At 39.8% G+C, this 19,795-nt stretch overlaps 1 protein-coding gene across 3 annotated transcripts in view; it reads right to left on the reverse strand.

Annotated features, from left to right (window-relative positions):
• Window positions 1–19,795, reverse strand: part of CCNB3 (cyclin B3) — a 73,937-nt gene that overhangs the window by 32,041 nt on the left and 22,101 nt on the right. The gene's annotated exons all lie outside the window — the stretch shown is intronic.

Consider the following 19,795-nt stretch of genomic DNA (forward strand, 5'->3'; position numbering starts at 1 on the left):
CAGGGAGACACCCTGTAAGCGAGCAAGCCCAGCCCCAGGCCAGACAGCGTAGCATGGCATAAGGAAAGCCTCATAACTTCTGGATGTAAACCCAGTGGGGCTTGGGGCGGTGGAAAAAACTGCCGCTTTTTCAGGAGAGCCCAACACATGCAAACCCACCTAACCTGGGAACCACAACCAGGACAGCAGCTAGAGAGGCACCAGTCACATACAGGAAGTGGGTGAAGTGACTGGAAATAGGGTGAGAGCCAGGAAATCCCCCAGAAGTCAGCCAGCAGTGACACTGTCCTCTCTTCAACCACTCCCCCACACAAGGAGCCACAGTTGCCTTGCCCAGGTGAACACCCAAGGCTCCGCCTCACACAACTTAACAAGTGTGCTAAAACAGAATCAAAGCAGCTCGACCTAGTACAAAGAGGGAGGCTGCCAAAATCAGGAGACAAAGAAATATGGCCCAAATGAAGGAACAGAACAGAACCCCAGAAAAAGAACTAAGTGATGTGTAGATAGCCAAAGTATCTGATGCACAGTTCAAAACACTGGCAGTCAGAATGCTCAAAGCACTCACTGAATACAGCAAAAGTATAAGGTAAGAAATGAAGGCCATACTAAGGGAAATAAAGAAAAATTCACAGGAAACCAACAGTGAAGGGAAGGAAACTGAGATTCAAATCAACAATTTGGAACATAAGGAAGAAACAAACATTCAACCAGAACAAAATGAAGAAAAGAGAATTTTTTTTAAAAAGGTGAGTTTAAGAAGACTCTGGGACATCTGCAAAAAGGCCAACATCTGAACCATAGGGATAACAGAAGGAGAAGAGAAAGAGCAAGAAATTGAAAACTTATTTGAAAAAATAATAAAAGAAAACTTCCCCAATTTGGCAAAGGAAATAGACATACAAATCCGGGAAGCACAGAGAGTCCCAAACAAGTTGGACCCAAAGAGGCCCACACCAAGATACATCATAATTAAAAAGCAAAAGATTAAAGATAATGAGAGAATCTTAAAAGCAGCAAGAGAAAGGCAGAGAGTTACCTACAAAGGAGTTCCTATAAGACTGTCAGCTGATTTCTCAAAAGAAACTTTTCAGACTAGAAGGGAGTAGCAAGAAGTATTCAAAATTATGAAAAGCAAAGACCTACAACCTAGATTACTCTATCCAGCAAAGCCATCATTTAGAATGGAAGGACAGATAAAGCACTTCCTAAACAAGGTAAAGCTAGAGGAGTTCATCATCACCAAGTCCTTACTATATGAAATGTTAAAGGGACTTATTTAGGAAAAAGAAGATCAAAACGACAACAAACTCACAAGTATCAACAACTGAATCTAAAAAACTTAAAACAAACTAAGCAAACAACTAGAACAGGAAGAGAATCATAGGTATGGAGACCATTTGGAGGGTTATCAGCTAGGAAGGGGAAGGGGAAGAATGGAAGAAAACATACAGGGAATAAGAAGCATAATTGTGTAGGTACAGAATAGATGGGGGAGGTTAAGAACAGTATAGGCAATGGAGACGCCAAAGAACTTGCATGTACAATCCGTGGACATGAACTAAGCGGGGAGATCGCTGGAGGGAAGGGAGAACTGGGCAGAGGGGGCAAAGGGGGGAAAATTGAGACAACTCTAATACCATAATCAATAAAATATACTAAAAAATGAAATGAAATATATGAAACCTAATTATATTCCAAATAAATACTATAACCATGCTAAAGAAAAAGAAGAAGAAAAAAAACAGAAGAAAATGCAAGACAAAAAATAACTAAGTGAAGTAAACATAATATTAGACTATATACCCTCACCATATACACTCTCAATCAGGATGGGTTTGTGGGGTGGCAGGAGATATTGCAAATAAATCTGGAACTCTATTTAGTAAGTTTGCTTATTATGATAGCATGGACAAAATAATTTTGAAACTCAGATATAGTACTGAGAAAATACATTGATATTCTTGGAAACCAGGATTCTTATCGTAAAAAAAGGGAAGTTACAAATATGGATTGGGGAATACAAGAACAAACCCTGTTTATTAGAATGAGGGCTTTGTGAACTCATGATTTTTAAATATGTATATATACATCTGAGTATATAGGTATATGTGTATCTATGTATATAGATATATGTATAAGTACACAGATGTGTGGATATATGTATCCATGCAGATATTTCCTAGTTCTGTCTACTGAAAAGACAGAAAAATCAGACACCCCAGTAGTACACCTAGCACTGAGATCTTGGCCTCTGATACCATTCCAGGGCTGAGATAAAGTAGATACAAGATGAATCTGGGACATCTTGTTATGCTGAAAAGAAGCTGCACAAAAAATTATGACAGTATGTCACAAAGAGTATATCATGATTATTAGAGTATGTCACAGCAGTCAACTTGAAGAGGACCCTACTGGCCAAATCCAGAACAGGTTCAGCAGCACAAAAATAATTAAGCACAATAATAATTAGTAAACCACAGAAAAAAAAGGAATTCAGAATGTCAAGGTCAGACTGGTAAACGGGGATTGAGTGCTAGAGTTGGAAAACTCATCATAAAGATTGGTTTAGGCAAAAATCATCAATGGATGCTAACTCTAAGGGACAATTTGGTGAAGAGGAAGTTATTTGTCAGCCCGTAAGAGTGTGTCCTATAGACTTCTTATTAGTTGCAAGAGGAAAAAAGTCAGTATTATACAGTGGAGAAACCAGACAACATCTTAACTCAGTGATTAAATTTAACATCACTAGTGAGGGACAGATGTAAATCCTGTATCTCTAGATGTGATACCCTAAGAAGGAGAGAACATCACCAACACAGTATTCCAGCCAAGAATGTATAACAGCAATCTAATCACATGGAAACATCAGACAAGCACAAAATGATGAATGTTCTATTTTTAAAAGGGGAAGTTGGGTGGGACTGTGTTCTTCAAAAAGGGTAATATCATTAAAAAAAAAAAAACAAAGAAAGGCTATGGAAACGTCCCAGATTAAAAGAAGCTAGGTATATGACAAGTAAGTGACCCTAGACTGAATCCTTTAGTGGAAGGGGGAAAATGCTTATAACATTGATCTTACTAGGTCAACTAAAAAACTGGAATGTGGATGATTACATAAAAATACTCTATCAATGTAATTTTATAAACTTGTTAATTGTTCTGAGGAAATATATACTAAAGTATTTAGGGGTAAAAGAGTCATGATGTATGTAAGCAAATGAGATACAATGTTAACAACAGGTGACTCTGGGTAAAGGATTTTTGTGTGTTCTTTGTACTGTTTTTGCAAGTTTTTGTATATCTGAAATGATCTCCAAATGAAATATACAAATGTGATACCTTTGTATCCTCATATCATAATAAACAACTACAATCCAATAGGGAATTCTTTCCTGGGCCCTCAAGTGATCCCTCTGTGCTCTTCAAAGAATGTGGCACAGTTTTCATTTTAACTTTACCTAAAGTTTTACAAACTCCCTATATATGAAATAGATTCAGAATGCAAAATGGAAATGGACATTTTGAGATTCTGGAAAGCTAACTAGAGGCAAAGATACTGCTCAAGGATGTCTTTCTAACCCCACCCCCAACCTGGATGAGGATGTGGCCTAGCAGAAGTTAAATTCATTTGGAGTATCAGGAGGGTCCTGGAGATCTGCATGTACTTTCTATTAGTTTATTTGTGTTGGTTCTTTACAAATGGTCATATAAACTTCATGAAAAAAAGGACGGAGACATAGCAAAGAAGTTTCTCACATGTCATGAGACCTTGCTTTGCACAGTGTCACCACACTCACTCATGAACTCTGCAGACCAGGGGAAGTTACACCAAGATGGGCTTCACTTGGTCCTGATTTGTATGGCTACCTTATTTCAGCCAGGTTTCTAGATCCATGGTTAAGTAATTCAAGAAATGAACCTAACCCCACAGGTATGTGTGGAAGGGTTCTCTTTCAAACAACCTATAGTAAATCTGAAATTATATACAAAACTGTAACCTAATCATATATATTGTTATTTCTATGGGGCAAAGATTGTATTAGCACAAAGGTGGTCACATAGCATCTAAAGAGCAGAGATCCATAGGGGAGAACTTTGACAATGATTATCCAATCCTGGCCAAGGGGGTAAAATATTATCTAGTAGACACAAGTATTCTGGCAGCCACAGAAGGATGCCTCACTAAGGAGGGCAGGAATAGTTCACCAAGGTTCTCTGTATCCTAGATTAAACAGACTTCAAAACAAACATTGGACAAGTTCTTATTTGTAAAGTAGAGATAATTATAGAATGTATCTCAAATGTTTATATGAAAATTGAGTTGATACAGGAAAAAGTGCTTAGAATAGTGCCTTAGAATAAGTACTCAGCAGGCATCAGTTACTATTATGTAGATCAAAGATTTCCTTTGGCCCAATTCTACATTTAATTAGTAGCATTCTATTAATTCTGGGTTTTGCTGGTTTTGCCTTAATAATACCAGAAGGGAGGTAACTTGGAAGGAAACTCAAGAACTCTAGTCAAGGTGGGGACCAAGATGGCAGAGTAGTAAATGGAAGCTACACTAACCTCCTCCCGGGACCAATCTTGAATAACAACTAAATTGTGGAGAAATCATCTGGAATAAGCAACTGAACAATAGCAAGAGAAAAGCCTTATAACCACAGACAGACAGAAGAAACAGCTTCAATACACGTGACTGATAGTGCAGTGGAGACTCGAGAAGGCTGGCTGGGCGCCCACGGTGAGCAGCTGAAGGGCCGGAGGGATATTTAAGCAGCCAAGGAGATCCCCCTGAGAAGTATGGGGTCTAAACCCCAACCTGGGATCCCCAGCCTAGAGCACCAGAGCCTGAGAAGTACACAGATAACATTCAGCTATGAAAAATGGCAGGGTTGCATTCTGCCAGAGACAGATGGCTGGAGACACAAAGAGCCATTTAAAGGGCCAACACATAAATTTTCATTTATAGCCACTTACCCTGGACTCTGGCAAAGGTGGGGCAAAGTGGACCAGCGATGCTTGAAACTGTGGATGATAGCTTTGGGGAGAGAACTGAGAGAGCAGCCGCCAGGATCCCAGTGCTGAGTCATCCCCCATACTGCACAGAGCCATCTTGATCAGGCAGACCACTTCCCTCCAAGTGGCAGCAGCCTGAGGGGAAGCAATAGCCCCACCCCAGAAGAGATTCTGCCCCACCCTATGGTGCTTAAGCCTGCCTGCTGAGTGCAGAGTGACTAGATTAACAAATGAAGGAGTCAGCCATTGACAGTAGATCCCTGGTAGTCTCCAACAGGCTGCCTAAGGCCAGATGGGGTCACCATCTGACATCACCAGAGGTGGAATTAGATAGAAAAAACAGTGGTAAATACTAGATGCTTCCAGGATGAAACCCACCATGTTATTCTCCATGATTTGTGATATTTTCTTTCCTGCATAGCTTTTTAACATTCATTTCTTATCCTTCAAGTTTGTGCATTATCAAGTCACTAGATTTTATATTATACTTTCTTCCAATTCTCATATTTTGCTCCTCCCTTCTCTCACCCCATTTTACCTTCTTCTTTCCTCTTATTTTCATTTCAAATTTTGTTTTCTCTCTTGCTACTACTTGTTTCCATTTCACGCTCTTACTATTTCTTTCCCGTCCACCCTCTCAAACCAATTTTCTTGTCAATGGTCATCTCACATTCTTTTTCCCCATTCTTAAAATACCCTCATTCTTTCTCCGCCATTAGCAATCTTGGCTCATTGGTTGTAGATAGCATAGTTGCCGTTACTTTTTTTCAACTTTGTCTCTAGATCATTATTACTTTTGTATTTCAAATCTCAAATTTTACTGTTCCCCTCTCCTACTCTTTTTTTCACCTTAAATTTTAATCTTTCCCTGTATTAGCCTGCTTTTTTTCTCACTTTTTGTCCCGGACTTTTTCTTTGTTTCTTTGTTTCTTCTTCTCTTTTTCTTTTTGCCTCAAATTTTACTTTTTCCCTGTCTTAGCCTGGTTTTCATTCCTCACTCTTAGTATTCCCACTCCCTCTATCATCTCAAAATCACTTCCTTTTCCTCTGGACATCTTAAGCTCTTCTTTCTTCCTTTTTCCCTCTTACTCCTATCCCACCTATATTAATTTTAGCTCAATTGTTATTGAAAGTGTTGTGGTGGATCTTTTTCTCCAATTTGGTTCCTATTTTTTATTATTTATTTACTTTTTTCCCTTTTTCTTTCTCTCTCTCATTTCATTTTATTTTTTTTAAAATTTCTGTTTCAACCTAATACAATACACTTCCCTTCTCTTACTACATTTCACCTTCTCCATTCCCTTTTTTATGATGTAAATCTTACTTTCTCTCTTCACGTTGCTCCAATTCCTACTCATATTAATGCTCCTTCCTCTACCCTCTCAAAATCATCTTTCAGTAGGTCATCTCATATTCACTCTACTTTCTTATAATAGTCTTAATCTATTTACACCCTTATTAATACTGGTTCATTTGCTGTTGATAGTGGGATTGCAGGTGGGAGTTATTTTTGTAATTGTGGGTTTGGTTCCTGGGCTTTGTGGTTTTGTTCTGGCAGCACCTGCACAACAGCACACAAGACATGGTGGGTGGAGTGACCCTCAGTCAGCCAGTGGGAGGGAAGGACCCACCAAAGAATGACCTGACAACAACCAAAACCCAATGAATCCAAAGAGCCCCACTCCAAGACACATCATAACTAAAACAGCAAAATGCAAAGACAAAAAGAGAAGCTTAAAGGCAGCAAGGGAGAAATAGGAAGCAACATACAAGGGAACTCCAGTAAGGCTGGCAGCTGATTTCTCAACATAAACACTAGAAGCCAGAAGGGAATGGCAGGAAATATTCCTAGTAATGAAAAGCAAAGGCTGTAACCAAGACTATCCAGTAACTCTCATTTAAAATGGAAGGCAAAACAGGAGTTTCTCAGACAAAAGAAGGTTGAAAGAATATATCTCCACCAAACCAACACTGCAAGATATGATAAAGGGACTGCTTTAAGAAAAGGAAGAAAAAGAGTGAGAGAGAGAGAGAGGAACACAAGAACAACGGGAAAAAATGTCAATGAATAAGTACCTATCGATAATAACCTTAAATGTAGATGGATTAAATGCTCCAATCAAAAGACACAGGGTAGCTGAATGGATAAGAAAATATGACCTGCATATATGCTGAATACAAGAGACCCACATCAGAACAAAAGACCTAAAGAGACTGAAACTGAAGAGCTGGATTAAAATATTCCAACCAAACCAATAGGAAAAAAAGTCGGGTTAGCAATACTTCTACCAGACAAAACAGACGTCAAAACAAAGGCCATGAAAGGACACCCAGAAGGACACTTCATAATACTCAAGGGAAGAATCCATCAAGAAGACATAAATATTGGAAACATATATGCACCCCACATACATACAAGCACCCAAATATATAAGGGAAATCTGGAGGACTTCAAGAAAGATATAGAGAGTAAGACATTTATAGCAGGGGATTTTAACACACCACTGTCAATGATGGATAGATCTTCCAAACAAAGAATCAATGAGGATATTGTGGCACTGAACGACACATTAGATCTAATGGACTTAGCCAATATATACAGAACCTTTCACCCCAATGAGCAATACACATATTCTTTTCAAATGCACATGGAACATGTTCAAAGACAGACCACATGAGAGGATACTAAACAAGCCTCAACAAATTCAAGAAAATTTAAATCATATCAAGCATTTTCTCGAACCACAAAGGCTTGAACTGGAAACCAACCTCAAGGAAAAAACTGAAAAACAGTAAAATTCATGGGTACTGAATAACATGTTATTAAACAATGAATGAGTTAACAATGAGATCAAGAAAGAAATCAATAAGTTTCTGGAAACAAATGAAAATGAACACACACCAGCCCCAAACCTATGGGACACAGCAAAGGCAGTCCTAAGAGGGAAGTTCATAGCAATACAGGCCTACCTAAAAAAGAGAAAAATTTCAAATAAACAACCTAACCCTACATCTCAAAGAACTGGAGGAACAATCACAAACAAAGTCCAGAATGAATAGAAGGAAGGAAATAATCAAGATCAGAGCAGAATTAAATGACATAGATACTAAAAGGATAATCCAAAGGACTAATAAATCTAGGAGCTGATTCTTTGAAAAGATGAACAAAATTGACATGCTTTTAAGAGGACTCATCAATAAAGAAGAGAGATGACCCAAATAAATAAAAATCAGATATAAAAGAGGAAAAATTACAACTAATACCACAGAAATACAAAGGCCTGTAAGAAATTACTATGAAAAACTATATGTCAAGAAATTTGAAAACCTGGGTGAAATGGACAAATTTCTAGGGACATATAATCTTCCAAAACTGAATAAAGAAGCAGAAAACCTGAACAGACCAATAACAGCTACTGAAATTGAATCAGGAATCAGAAAACTCCCAGCACACAAAAGCCCTGGGCCAGAGAGTTTCATAGGAGAATCTGACAAAACATTTAAGGAACAGCAAACTGCTATCCTTGTCAAACTCTTCCAAAAAATGCAAGAAGAGAAAAGGCTCCCAAACTCTTTTTATGAGGTCAGCATCATCCTAATCCCAAAAGCGGATAAAGACACATCAAAGAAAGAAAACTACAGGCCAATATCGCTGATGTACATAGATGCAAAAATCCTCAACAAAATATTGGCAATCCATATCCAGCCATAAATTAAAAAGATCATACACCATGATCAAGTGGGATTCATCCAAGTTATGCAAGGACAGTACAATATTCACAAAACAATAAACATTATATATCACATACACAAAGGGACAAAAAACACATAAACATAACAATAGATGCTGTAAAACCATTTGATAAGGTACAGAACCCACTTAAGATAAAAACACTCAGCAAAGTGGCAGTAGATGGAGCATACCTCAACACAATAAAGGCCATATATGAGAAACCTAGACCCAACATGATACTCAACGGACAAAAAATAAAAGCTTTCCCATAAGATCAGGAACAAGACAAGGTGTCCACTTTCACCACTTTTTTCTTAATTTTTACAAGATTTTATTTATTTTTTAGAGAGGGGAAAGGAAGGAGAAAGAGAGGAAGAGAAACATCAATGTGTGGCTGCCTCTCGCACGCCCCCTACACCTGGCCCACAACCCGAGCATATGCCCTAGACTGGGACTTGAACCAGAGACCCTTTGATTCGCAGACCAGCACTCAATCTACTAAGCCACACCAGCCAGGGCCACTTTTACCACTTCTATTCAAAATAATATTGGAAGTTCTAGCCACAGGAATCAGAAAAGAAAAAGAAATAAAAAGAATCCAAATTGCAAAGGATGAAGCAAAACTGTCATTGTTTGCAGATGACATGATAGTGTACATGTAAAACCTACAGACTCCAACAAAAAAATACTTGACCTACTATGCGAATTTGGCAAAACAGTGAGTTACAAGTCAATATTCGGAAATCAAAGGCATTTTTGTACACCAATAATGAAATATCAGAAACAGAAATTAGGGGGAAAATCCCATTTACTATAGCAAGAAGAAAAATAAAGTACCTAGGAATAAAGCTAGCCAAGGAGGTAAAAGACCTGTTCTCAGAAAACTACACAACTCTGAAGAAATTAAGGAAGACATAAATAAATGGAAACATATACTGTATTCATGGATTGGAAAAATTAACATCATCAAAATGTTCATACTACCCAAAGCAATTTATAGATTCAACGCAATCACTATTAAAATACCAATGACATATTTCACAGATACAGAACAAATATTTCAAAAATTTACATGGAACCATAAACATCTCCAAATATCCTCAGCAATTTTGAGATAGATGAACAAAGTAAGAGGGATCACAATATCTTATATCAAACTATATTACAAGGCCACTGTAATCAAAACAGTTTGGTACTGGCATAAGAACAGACACATAAATCAATGGAATAAAATAGAGAGCCCAGAAATAAACCCATGTTTCTATGGTCAATGAATATTTGACAAAGGGGGCAGAAGCATAAAAAGGACAAAAATAGCCTCTTCAACAAATGGTGTTGATAGATCTGGACAGGTACATGCATAAAAATGAAAGTTGACCACCACCTTACACATACACACACACACACACACAAAATCCAGAGGAGGAAAGACAGCAGCGAGATATGTGGGAGCAGAGTCCACTTCCCCCTGCACGTGTGAAACACCTAGTCGATCTACTGAGGAACAAAGCGAACAGCCAATAGCACCCTAGCATTTATGAAAATAGATCAAAAAGTATAGAGGACACTGAAAAAACAGATGGTAAGGGGACTGCTTCAGGACAAAAATGTCCCTGGGACGGGCACAGGGAACAGGGCGACTGCAGCCCCAGGCCCACACCTGCCGGGCCTGCCACAGGACTCCTGGGAGAGATCCGGGTTAATGGCTCCCTCCTCTGCAGAACAGGGCTTGAGCATCACTGAGAGAGACCTGGTTGCTTGAGGTCGCAGGGAGGGGAATAAGGACGAAGTGTGGTAAACACAAAGGAGACCCTGGGCACCAGCTGGGGAGAGTTGAGAGTTGGGCCCTGTGGAGCCCTGACCCAGACAGTCCCTGGTCTAGCCAGAGAGGTGGGCTGTGTGAAAGGACAGGCTCTTCCTTGTATGGAGCAGCAGGACTGAGCAGGAAGATTTTCTCAAAAAGAAAAAGACCCTCAGGGACACTTTGGGGAACTCTCCTGCAGCAGCAGCTCCAGTCTCCTCTCTACCAGGTTGCCCAGCGCTCCCGTAGAGCTGTGGGGGATATTAAGCCCAAATCCTAAGCACTGGGGGAAGAATGTACACGACATGGAGACACCGAGACCACAGGCACCTAACGGGGAGATTGCAACTCAGAGAGACCTGAGACCAAAGGCACCAGAGAGAGTGCAAATCAAGGAAGGCCCCATGCGCGAATACCCATAGCCCAGATGAGGGTGAGCACCTGAACCTGTGACCCGGGGCCACTGGAGAGCTGGGAGGGAGGCTGCCAGAGTGCTAGTCAGGACACAGAGCTGGGCTAGGCTGTCTGAGTTGGCTACAGCCAAAAAAGACCAGCAAAACTGGCTTGGCCAGCAGGCTTGTTTCTTTTTTTAAGTAATTCTTTATTATTATTTTTTATTTTTTCTTTCTTTTAACACCTTCTTCCCCTCTTTCCTTCTTTCTTGTTCTACTCCTTCTTTCTCTCCCTTTATATCTCTTCTTCCTTCCATCATTTTTTTTTTAAATCCCCACAAGTGAGACAATAAAACCTGGAACTCCGAAAAGACCAAAGTTGGACCCAAAGAGTGGGCATCCCAACAGCTGAGGCAGTGAAACAAATTTCACTTTGATACTCCAGAGAACTTGCAAGATATTGTGTATTTGTATTATTATTATTTTTTCACTATCCCTACATCACTCATTTCATTAATATTTTTGTATCTCATCTTTCTGTTTATCTTCTTTGCTTGACTGGTTAATTTGCATTGTTTGACTGGTTTCCCCTTGTTCTCTCTTTCACAGTGTATTGTTAATTAACTGTCTTTCACTTCACTTGTGTTCCATTAGCACACTGCTGTAGGACCTATACTGCCTATTCTAGTCATCCAGATCACATAGATTCTGTCATATGACTGTTGCTCCATTACTATTATAAATAATAGCTGTTCCATACATTTGTAAATACTACACAGAACCCCTCCCAGATCTCAGCCCACTTCACTGTTTCCTGAACTCTATTACTGGTGTGGTTAACCCTATTCTCTCACACATTACACCTATTTTCTACCCTTTACTCTCACTTTACCTCATAATCTGACCTCCCACAAACTCACAGCTTTCTAGATCCAACTAACAATCCTTCCCCCCGCCCAACAACAAGAGTCTTATCTTCTTCATATCATGGTTAACGCTATATATATATCCAAAGGATCTCCTATCTCTTCTCTAAGGCCTGGTACTTTAAATATCATATAATACACTCCTGCTCCCTTAAACCATTTCACCTTCCCCTACAACCTACCATAAAAAAAGTAGGTAGAAGCCATGAACACCAGGATACCTCCTAGAAGAAGAAACCCACCAATAAAGGTAACACCAACAGCTAAGAACAGGAGAAGGTGAAGGAGGGAGTGAATGTCACACTAACTCAACCCAGGACCGCTCTGGAAATACAATTAAATAGTGAAGAATTACTAAGAACAAACAACTGAAAAAGAGCAAGAGAAAAGCCTCAAAACCTTGTACAAATGGAAAAACCAGCTCCAAAACAACCTGCCCACAACTGCACAACAGAAAACAAGAGGCGGGGAACAGACTGACCCTCAGATAACCACCTGCTGGGAAAGACCCACCAAAGAAAGTTTCAACAGGAACCAAAAACCAAAGACATACACAGAGCCAACATAAACCACAGCCCAAGATCAGTAAGATCAGGAGATCAAGGAGACTGTACTACTAAATCTCACAGGTATTCTACCACAGAAGTTCACACCATAAACCCAGAGGGACAGAATAGATCAACTTAAGAAGCAGAGGCTAACAGGAAGAGTCTCACAAACAATGGGAAGACAAAGAAACAAGTCCCACATGAAAGGAGAGGAGGAAGTCTCAGAAACATTGCTAAAAGAAAAAGAGGCAAGTCAACTATCAGACAATGAGTTCAAGGAATTGGTTATAAGGAAGGTTAATGAGTTCACACAGAATTACCAAAAACTACAGGGAAACTACAATGAACTCATGGCAAACTATATCAACATGAAAAAGGAAATAGAAACTATCAACCAGGGCCAAGAGGAAATGAAGAATACAATTTCTGAACTTAACAACACAGTAGAAGGAATCAAAAGCAGGCTCGATGAAGCAGAGGATAGGATCAGCAAACTGGAGGACAAGGTAGAAAAAAATACTCAGAATGAGCAAGAAAAGGAAAAGACGCTCAGAAAGAATGAAGAGGGGTTAAGGGAAATGCAAGACAACATGAAACGAAATAATATCCGTATAATATGGATACCAGAAGTAGAAGAAGAAGAGCATGGGATAGAAAACCTGTTTGAAAAAGTAATGATAGAAAACTTCACTATTCTGATGAGAGAAAAAGTCACACAAATACAGGAATCACAGACACACCCAGTCAAGAGGAACCTAAAGAGGCCCATAGCAAGACACATCATAATTAAAATGGCAAAATTCCAAGACAAAGAAAGAATCTTAAAGGCAGCAAGGAAGAAACAGGAAGTAACATACAAGGGAGCCCCAATTAGGGTTAGCAACTGACTTCTCAATGGAAACACTCGAAGCCAGAAGAGAATGGCAAAAAATATTCCAAGTAATGAGAACCAGAGCCCTGCAACCAAGACTACTTTACCCAGCATGGCTCTCAATCAAGATAGAAATCCAAATAAGGACTTTCCCAGACAAAAGAAGTCTAAAAGAATACACCTCCACCAAACCAGCTCTGCAAGAGATGCTAAAGGGACAGCTTTATGGAAAGGAAGGAAAAGAGAAAGAGAGAGAAGAAACACAGGTACAAAAAATCAGCAATGAATAAGTACCTATCAATAATAACCTTAAACATAAATGGCTTAAATGCTCCAATCAAAAGACATAGAATGGTTGAATGGATAAGAAAGCATGACCCACACATATGCTGCCTACAAGAGACCCATCTCAGGACAAAAGACTTACACAGACTGAAAGTGAAGGGCTGGAAGCAAATTTTCCAAGCAAACAGAAAGGAAAAAAAGCAGGGGGAGCAATACACATATCAGACAAAATAGATTTCAAAACAAGGGCCACAAAGAGAGACCCAGATGGTCACTTCATAATACTCAAAGGAAGAATCCACCAAGAAGACATAAACATTGTAAATATATATGCACCCAACATAGGAGCACCCAAATACATAAAGAAAATCTTGGAGGACTTCAAGAAAAATATTGACAGCAACACAATTATAGTAGGATATTTTAACACCCCACTGTCAAAGATGGACAGATCTTCCAAACAAAATATCAATGAAAATACTGTGGCATTCAACAATGCCCTAGATGAAATGGACTTAACTGATGTATATAGAGAGGGAGAGAGAGCCTTACATCCCAAAGAAGCAAAATACACATTCTTTTCAAATGCACATGGAACATTTTCAAAGATAGACCATATGACAAGACACAAAACAACCCTCAACAGTTCAAGAATATTGAAATCATATCAAGCATTTTCTCTGACCACAGGGGCCTGAAACTAGAAACAAATCTCAAGGAAAAAACCCCAAAACACTAAAAAACATGGAGATTGAATAGCATGCCATTAAACAATGAATGGGTGAAGAATGAGATCAGGGAAGAAATCAAAAACTTTCTGGAAACAAATGAAACTGAACTCACAACAATCCAAAACCTATGGGACACAGCAAAAGCAGTCCTGAGAGGGAAGTTTATAGCGATACAGGCCTACCTAAAAAGAATAGAAACAGCTCAAATAAACAACCTAACCATACACCTACAAGAACTCGAGGAACAACAAAGACAGCCCAGAGCCAGTAGAAGGAGGGAAATAACCGAGATCAGAGCAGAATTAAATGACATAGAGACTAAAATCACAACTGTAAGGATCAACGAATCCAGGAGCTGGTTCTTTGAAAAGATATACAAAATTGACAAGCCCTTAAGCAGGCTCATCAAGAAAAAAAGAGAGAGGACCCAAATAAACAGAATCAGAAATGACAGAGGAGAGATTACAACTAATACCACCGAAATACAAAGGATTGTAAGAAATTACTACGAAGAGCTGTATGCCAAGAAATGTGAAAACCTATATGAAATGGACAGATTTCTTGAAAAATATAACCTTTCAAAACTCAATGAAGAAGCAGACAGCCTGAATAGACCCGTAATGCCTAATGAAAGTGAAACAGTAATCAAAAAGCTTCTGACACACAACAGCCCTGGACCAGACGGTTTCACAGGAGAATTCTACAGAGCACTTAAGGGAGAGCTAACCCCCATCCTCTAAATATTATTCAAAAAATTCAGGAAGATGGAAGACTCCCCAACTCGTTTTATGAAGCCAAGATCAAGCTAATCTGAAAACCAGATAAAGACGTAACAAAGAAAGAAAACTTCAGGCCCTTATCGCTGATGAACATAGATGCTAAAATCCTCAACAAAATATTGGGAAACCACATCCAGCAATACATTAAAAACATCATACACCATGACCAAGTGGGATTCATGCCAGGGATGCAAGGATAGCACAATATTCGCAAATCAATAAACATAATACATCACATCAACAACAGCAAAGACAAAAATCACTTGATCTTATCAATAGATGCGGAAAAAGCATTTGATAAGGTACAGCACCCATTTATGATAAAAACACTAAACAAACTGGGAATAGACGGAGCATTCCTCAACACAATAAAGGCCATATATGAGAGACCTACAGCCAACATCATATTCAATGCACAAAAACTTAGAGCTTTCTCACTATGATGAGGAACAAGACAAGGTTGCCCTCTCACACCACACCTATTCAACATAGTACTGGAAGTCCTAGCCACAGCATTCAGACAAGAAAAAGAAATAAAAGGCATTCAAATTGGAAAGGAGGAAATGAAACTGTCACCGTTTGTAGATGACATGAGAGGGTACATGGAAAATCCTATAGACTCCACCAAAAAACTACTCAACCTAATAAATGAATTTGGCAAAACAGCTGGATACAAACTCAACACTCAGAAATGAAAGGCATTCCTGTATACCAACAATGAAACAGCAGAAACAGAAATCAGGAAAAAAATCACATTTGATATAGCAACAAGAAAAATAAAGTACCTAGGATAAACCTAACCAAGGAGGTAAAAGACCTGTACTCAGAAAACTACACAACACTGAAGAAAGAAATTAAGGAAGACACAAACAAATGGAAGCATGTACCATGCTCATGGATTGGAAGAATTAACATTAACAAAATGGCCATACTACCCAAAGGAATTTATAGATTCAATGCAATCCCTATTAAAGTACCCATGACATATTTCACAAATATAGAACAAACACTTCACAAATTTATATGGAGCCATAAATGACCCCGAATAGCTACAGCAATTTTGAGAAAGAAGAACAAAGCAGGAGGGATCACAATAACTGATATCGAACTATATTACAAGGCCACTGTAATCAAAACAGTCTGGTAGAGAACCAAGATGGAGGCGTAGGTAGACACGCTGCGCCTTCTCGCACAACCAGAACTGACAGAAAATCAAAAGGCAAGGAAGCCCGAAAACCAAGGAGATAAAAAAGAAACATTCATCCAGACCAATAGGACGGGCAGACACAGGCAGCCAGGGCAGAGTACTGCGTTGCCACAGCAGGACCTGGACCGAGACTGGCGCAGTGTGGGACTAACGGGGCAGACAGTCCGGCCCCTGTGGCCCCACATTCGCACGCAGATAAACCAAGAGGGCTGGACTCAGAGTGGCAGCGAACGGGGCAGACGGGTAGCAGACCCCGTGGCCCCACATTCACGCACAGATAAACCCAGATGAACAGAGGGGGAGCAAAGCAGACTGCTCAGCCGAGGCCTCCAGCACAGGGAAATAAAGCCTCAAACCTCTGATTGAAAACACCTGTGTGGGTTGGGGTGGCAGCAGGAGAAACTCCCAGCCTCACAGGAGAGGTTGTTGGAGAGACCCACAGGGGCCTAGAGCACGCACAAGCCCACCCACTCGGGAACCAGCACCAGAGGTGCCCAACTGATTGTGGGTAGTGAAGGGAGTGACTGAAATCCTGCGGAGAGTGGAGCAAGCGCCACTGCTCCATCTCGGCCCCACCCCCACATACAGAGTCACAGCAAAGCAACCAGCGTTACCCCACCACAGGGAACACCTAAGGCTCCGCCCCTTTATGTAACAGATGCGCCAAGACCAAAAAAAAAAAAAACAGAAATGGCCAAAATAACAGAACACTTCAAAGATCCAGAAATAATTCAACTAAGCAGCGAACAGGTAGGCAACCTATCAGATGCACAGTTCAAAACAGTGGTAATTAGGACACTCATAGAATTGCTTGAATTTGGATGATAATTAGATGAAAAAATGAAGGCTATGCTAAGAAAAAGAAAGGAAAATGAACAGGAAACCAATAGTGATGCAAAAGAAACGGACTCAAATCAATGCTGTGGACCAGAAGCAAGAAAGAAACATCCAACCAGAAAAGAATGAAGAAACATGAATTTGGAAAAATAAGGAGAGGCTTAGGAACACCAGGACATCTTGAAACGTTCCAACATCCGAATTATAGGGGTGCCAGAAGGAGAAGAGGAAGAACAAAAACTTGAAAACTTATTTGAACAAATAATGAAGGAGAACTTCCCTAATCTGGCAATGGAAATAGACTTCCAGGAAGTCCAAGAAGCTCAGAGAGTCCCAAAGAAGCTGGACCCCAGGAGGAACATACCAAGGCTTATCATAATTACATTACCTAAGATGTAAGATAAGGAGAGAATCTTAGAAGCAGCAAGAGAAAAGGACACAGCTACTTACAAAGGAGTTCCCATAAGACTGAAAGCTGATTTCTCAAAAGAGACCTTACAGGCAAGAAGGGGATGGCAAGAAGTATTCCAAGTCATGAAAGGCAAGGACCTACATCCAAGATTACTGTATCCAGCAAAGTTATCATTTAGAATGGAAGGGCAGATAAAGTGCTTCTCAGATAAGGTCAAGTTAAAGGAGTTCATCATCACCAAGCCCTTATTATATGAAATGTTAAAGGGATTTATCTAAGAAAAAGAAGATAAAAAATATGAACAGGAAAAATGACAGCAAACTCACAGTTATTAATAACCACACCTAAAACAAAAGCAAACTAAGCCAACAACTAGAACAGGAACAGAACCACAGAAATGGAGATCACATGGAGGGTTATCAACAGGGGAGTGGGAGGGGGAGGGGGAGAGAAGGGGGAAAGGTACAGAGAATAAGTAGCATAGATGATAGGTAGAAAATAGACAGGGGGAGGGTAAGAATAGTATAGGAAATGTAGAAGCCAAAGAATTTATATGTATGACCCATGGACATGAGCTACGGGGGGGGAATGCGGGAGAGAGGGAGTGGGCAGGATGGAGTGGAGTCAAGTGGGGGAAATGGCACAACTGTAATAGCATAATCAATAAATATATTTAAAAAAAAACAGCCTGGTACTGGCATAAAAACAGGCACATAGACCAATGGAACAGAACAGAGAGCCCATAAATAAACCCAAGTCTTTACGGTCCATTAATATTTGACAAAGGAGGCAGGAGCATAAAATGGAGCAAAAATAACTTCTTCAACAAATGGTGTTGGGAGATCTGCACAACTACGTGCAAAAAAATTTAAACTCGAACACCAACTTACGCCATACACAAAAATAAATTCAAGGTGGAAAAAAGACTTAAATATAAGTTGTAACACCATAAAATTCATAGAGGAAAACATTGGCAGGAAAATCTTAGACATTCCACGCAGCAACATCCTCACAGACATATCCCCTAAAGCAAGGGACATAAAACAAACAAATGGGACCTCATCAAAATAAAAAGCTTCTGCATGGCGAAAGGAAACAGCTTTAAAATAAAAAGAGAGCCAACAGTATGGGAAAACATATTTGCCAATGATACCTCAGACAAGTGTTTGATCACCAAAATACATAAAGAACTCACACAATTCCACTCCTGGAAGACAAACAACCCAATGAAAAAATGGGCAAAGGACTTGAACAGACACTTCTCCAAGGAAGACATACAGAGGGGCCAGACACATATGAAAAGATGCTCAGCATCACTAGCCATCAGAGAGATGCAAATTAAAACCACAATGGGGTATCATCTCACACCAGTCAGAGAGGCCAACATAAACAAATCCACAAACAAATGTTGGAGAGGATGCGGAGAAAAGGGAACCCTAGTGCACTGTTGGTGGGAATGCAGACTGGTGAGGCCACTGTGGAAAACAGTATGGAATTTCCTCAGAAAACTAAAAATGGAACTGCCCTTTGACCCAGCAATTCCACTGCTGGGATTATACCCTAAGAACCCTGAAACACCAATCCAAAAGAACCTATGCACCCCAATGTTCATAGTAGCACAATTTACAATAGCCAAGTGCTGGAAGCAATCTAAGTGCCCATCAATAAATGAGTGGATCAAAAAATCTATGGTATATTTATACAATGAATACTCCCCAGCAGAAAGAAAGAAGGAACTACTACCCTTTGCAACAGCATGGATGGACCTGGAGAGCATTATGCTAAGTGAAATAAGCCAGGCGGTAAAAGACAAATACCATATGATCTCACCTCTTTGTGGAATGTAATCAACAATAGAAACAAGTGAGCAAAATAGAACCAGAGACATGGAAATGAAGAACAAACTGACAGTGACTAGAGGGGAGGGGGGAGAGGGATAATGAGGGAAAGAAGGGGAAGGGTCAAGTCAAGGACCATGTATAAGGGACCCATGGACAACGACAACAGGGGCTACAGGGAAGACTGAATGTGGGAGGGGGTGGGCAGGGTAAGAAGAGTAATAGGGGAAAAATGGGGACAACTCTAATTCAACAACAATAAAAAAATAAACACCCCTCAAAAAAAAAAAAAGAATTCTAGTTAGAATTGAGTTTCTAGATCTCCAAAGTTGAAGACCATATCATGTATCTATGGTGCTCCTTGATTCCATATATCAGGGTATGTGTTTTATTGTCACTATGACTGGGATGCT

This window comes from Desmodus rotundus, chromosome X (assembly GCF_022682495.2).
Source record: "Desmodus rotundus isolate HL8 chromosome X, HLdesRot8A.1, whole genome shotgun sequence".
Classification (NCBI taxonomy): Eukaryota; Metazoa; Chordata; class Mammalia; order Chiroptera; family Phyllostomidae; genus Desmodus; species Desmodus rotundus.